We start from the raw sequence: 4,510 nt of genomic DNA on the forward strand, positions 1-4,510 counted from the left end.
AACCCGCTCCCATGTTTAACACCTCAGGCAAAACCACCCTTTGAACACCTTTCCCAACCCTCTCCAACCTTTCCCAAAGCCCAGATTTAACAGGTGTCCTGTAATTCTGGCCCAATCTCACCCAAGCCCACAAACCATGACAGAAACCTCTCAGCCTCACGCTGCGTCCTTCCCATTGCTGTGCCTTATGTGCAGGCAAAAGGCCTTAAAATCAAGTACCCAAAATTCATGGCCCGACGTCCCCATTCCCATTCCTGCTGTCCCCAGCCTGTTCCCAGTGTCCCCATCCCTGTCCCCAATGTCCCCATCCCAGTCACCCCTGTCCCCATTCCCAGTTCTGGTTCCCACAGAGGAACTGCCGGATGCTGGAGGAGGAGCCAGGATTTCTTGCCCAAAGCAGGAGATTTTCACACCCAAATTAAAGCCTCAGGAATAATTGTGGTCCTGGGTTTCACACGGGAAAAAGTAGGAAGTTGATCCATGGGGAAGAGCCGCAGGGGGGCCGGGGTGGGTGGGAGCAGCGGGATGAGCTCTGCCAGCAGCTCCTGCCTTTCCACAGGGAGAGGGAAGGGGCGGATCCAGCTCCGGGATCGCTCAGGCCGTGATTCCTGCTGGGATGAGAGCGGGGAAAGGAGTCACCATGTCCCTGTTCCCATCCCAGGGGATGGAGCCGGCTGTGGAGCCCAGGGAGAGTAGGAACTGCTGCGGATTCCCACCTGGTCCTGCTCCGTCCATCCCACGCCAATCCCACTCCAGAATCCAGCCGTGATCTCAGTCCACAATTCCACCTGATCCCACTCTGGAATCCTGCCCTGAGCTGCAATCCCCTTCCAATCCCACTCCAGCCATTAGGCCCCCATTCCCCTCTGGAATCCCGGCATCCATCCTGGGATCCCTGCACAGAGGATCTGGATCCACACACGCTGCTGGGACTCACTGGTGGGCGCGGGGTCGTATCCATTCCCCTCCCTCTTCCCTATGGAAAGAAAGTGGGATCAGCACCCGTGGCACAGGATCCCTGGAATGCTGCCGGGCGGATCCGTGCCCCTTGCCGACCCCCATCCCGGGAGTTACCGGATCGGAGCTTCCAGACACCGACTGCCACGAGGCCGATGATGATGATGATGGCAGCGATGACGGACACAGTGTCCTAGTTAGAACAGCAGGGACCGATTCCTCACTGGATGGGTGTAGCCCAAAAGTGTGTATTCTATGGCCTTCCATGCCATTTTCCCAGGAACTGTTGGCGGGGGGGGGGGGGGGGCGTTTAGAGGTGGGGGGGGTGTCCCTGTCCTCATACCCTTTTATGGAATTCCCCGCTCTGAGGAAACGACTGACTATTCCTGCCTGAACTGGAGAATATATAAACCTGGAGTTTCAGAACCTTTCCACCACTCGTGGGATCGAGAAGAAGGCTACAGGTCACGGCTCTCAACCAGACTGAGACCACCACCCTCAACTGGACTGCAATCACCACTTCTGACCAGACTGCAACAGCTCTCCCACCAGCAGGTTTTTTTCTCCTCTCCCTTTACTTTGGACTCGGGAGGGGGGCAAGGAAAACCACTTTGTTCATGCCCCAGGGTGTTGGGTTATACATTTGGGTTTTGTGGGTTAAAACCAAATTGCTTGTCTGTATAATCAGACTTATTGGGCAAGGGGGGCCCAAGGGGGGCCCAAGGGGGCTGGTCCAGGGGGGGAAGGGCTGCAGGGGGCGGATCCCGGAGGAGGAAACCCGCCAAAAGCGGCGGCCCAGCCGAGGGAGGAGCCGAGCGGGAGCACAAAGAAGAGCAGCCAAAAGGTCCTGGCGGTGGCTGGGCAATGGCGGGGGGGGCGAGAGCGGTTTGGGGGCCCCCGTGAGAACCGGGGGGGAACCCCGGTAGCCGCGGAGTGGGGAGAGCGGAGAGGGGCGATCCCGGAGCTGGGGGACCCCCGGAATGCTGGAGGGGGGGGAGCAGAGAGGGAGCGCCAAGCCCCTTAAGCGGGGGTCCCGGAGAGGGGGAAGGCCTTGGAGTGTGGAGAGGAGGGGGGGCCTTGAGGCGGGGTGGGAGCCGAGAGCGCCAAGAGGTTTGCGAGGGTGGGAGCCGAGAGAGGAGGGCCAGCCGGCCCCGGGAGGCAGAGTGGGGAGAAGTGAGCCCTGGGACCCCCCTGGCAACACTAAAGGGGACCCCGGAGAGTGGGAACCCCCCGGAGCCGCGGGACCCCCGGCAGCCCGGAGAAAAGGGACCCCCAATGCAGGCAGAAGTGGCATCAGACCAGACAGGGGGGACCCCTCTAACCCCAGAGAGCAGAGAGGGGGAACTCCTGGAAGGGGAATTTGGGCTGAATGTTTGTGTTTTGGGGGTTTTTATGGACACAAGATGCCCGGTGAGTCCTAGAGCTGGACTTGGGCAGGAGGAACCCCCAACGCAATGCACTCACCCCTTGTTTTTCCCTCCCCAGCAGGATTTCTGCTTCCCAAAGCTTGGGCGGATGGAGGAGGAGGCTGCGAGGAAGAGGAAGATGCCTTGGGCCCCCCAGGCAGGTGAGGAGGAAGTCAGTGCCCCTTTGGGTGGGTCTTTTGTCTTTTGTGGCCGTCCTGGTGGGGCCGGAGTTGGGGGGATGTCCTTGGGCTTCCCTGTGGGCCGGAGGCAAATCCCCTGCGTGTCCTTGTTGGTTCCTGCCCCAGGCCCCGATGTGCGGCCGGAGAGCGCGGAGGACAAATCCCCCCGGCAGAGCCTGGTGGGAGAGGCCGTTTTGAAGGGCTCCCCGGCGCAGGAAGGCAGCGGGGAGGAAAGGTGCCGGAGATGCCCCCGCAGGAGGGGCTCCAAAGCCAGCCCAGGGGGCTGTGAGGAGGAAAGAGCCAGCGAGTGCCGGGAAGGCGGCCGGAGCTTGAGGCGGAGTTGCGAGCTGGTGGTCCCTGAGCAGCCTCCCAGCAGGGAGAAGCCCTTCAGCTGCTTGGAATGTGGGAAGAGTTTCAGGAAGAGCATCAACCTCCTGAGGCACCAGCACGTCCACACTGGGGAACGGCCCTACATGTGTGGGGAATGCGGGAAGAGTTTCAAGTACAGCTCCACCCTCCGCAACCACCGTCGCATCCACAGTGGGGAACGACCCTACACATGGGGGGAGTGTGGGAAGAGCTTCAAACAGAGCTCCCACCTTCTCAGCCACCAGATGATCCACAGTGGGGAACGGTCCTACATGTGTGGGGAGTGTGGGAAAAGCTTCAGGCACAGCTCCACGCTCCGCAAGCACTGTCGCATCCACAGTGGGGAACGGCCCTACACCTGTGGGGAGTGTGGGAAGAGCTTCAATCAGATCTCCAGCCTGCTCTGACACCAGATGATCCACAGTGGGAAAGGCCCTACACGTGTGAGGAATGTGGGAAGAGCTTCAGGGACAGCTCCAGCCTTTGCAAACACCGTTGCATCCACACCAGGGAATGGCCCTACAAGTGCTTGGAATGTGGGAAGAGCTTCAGCACAAGCACCAAGCTGCTCAGCCACCAGCACATCCACACTGGGGAACGGCCCTACACGTGTAGGGAATGTGGGACAGTTCCACCCTCTACACCCACCTTCGCATCCACATCAGGGAGAGGCCTCACAAGTGTGGGGAGTGTGGGAAGAGCTTCAGGGACAGCTCTGCCTTGACCTCCCACCAACGGACCCACCGGTAAGAGAAGCCCCGAGTGCCCCGACTGCGGGAAGAGCTTCGGCCGCTGCTCCAACTCCATCAGCCATGGGAGGACCCGCGTTGGATGATCCACAGGGACCCCCGTTGGGCACAGACCTGGTGTGCTGGTTTAAAGGTAAACCAGCAGGGGAAATGACAGCGGTGACACCTAGAATGGGATGGAACACCTGGAATGGGAATGAGAATGCCTGGAATGGGAATGGGGACATAAGGAATGGGATGGGAACACCAGGAATGGAAATGGGAACACCTGGAATGGGAATGGGGACATTGGGAGCAGACTGGGGACATTGGGAGCAGACTGGGGACACCAGGAATGGGAATGGGGGCAGCAGGAATGGGAATGGGGACATGTGGAATGGGGAGGGAACACCTGGAATGGGAATGGGAACACCTGGAATGGAAATGGGGACACCAGGAATGGGAATGGAGACACCTGGAATGGAAATGGGAACACCTGGAATGGAAATGGGGACACCAGGAATGGGAATGGAAACACCTGGAATGGGAATGGAAACGCCTGGAATGGGAACACCAGGAATGGGAATGGGGACACCAGGAATGGGAATGGAGACACCTGGAATGGAAATGGGAACACCTGGAATGGAAATGGGGACACCAGGAATCGGAATGGGGACACCTGGAATGGGAATGGGGATATCAGGAATGGGAATGGGGACACCTGGGCTGGGAATGGGAGCATTGGGAATGGGAATGGGAACATTGGGAGTAGGTTTGGGACACCAGGAATGGGAATGGGAACACCTGGAATGGGAATGGGGACACCTGGAATGGGAATGGGAACATTGGGAGCAGACTGGGGACACCAGGA

General features: G+C 59.5%; 1 long non-coding RNA gene across 1 annotated transcript; it reads right to left on the reverse strand.

Annotated features, from left to right (window-relative positions):
- Window positions 1-449: 449 nt before the first annotated feature.
- On the reverse strand, window positions 450-1,146 carry LOC127465293 (uncharacterized). The gene is made up of 3 exons (XR_007902002.1): window positions 1,075-1,146; window positions 938-976; window positions 450-611 (listed from the first exon to the last, which is right to left on the reverse strand). It is a non-coding gene; the product is annotated as an uncharacterized LOC127465293 (long non-coding RNA).
- Between the last annotated feature and the right edge of the window lie 3,364 nt (window positions 1,147-4,510).

Source organism: Manacus candei, unplaced genomic scaffold (assembly GCF_025592945.1).
Source record: "Manacus candei isolate 608988 ecotype Guabito, Panama unplaced genomic scaffold, ASM2559294v1 h1tg000356l, whole genome shotgun sequence".
Taxonomy (NCBI): domain Eukaryota; kingdom Metazoa; phylum Chordata; class Aves; order Passeriformes; family Pipridae; genus Manacus; species Manacus candei.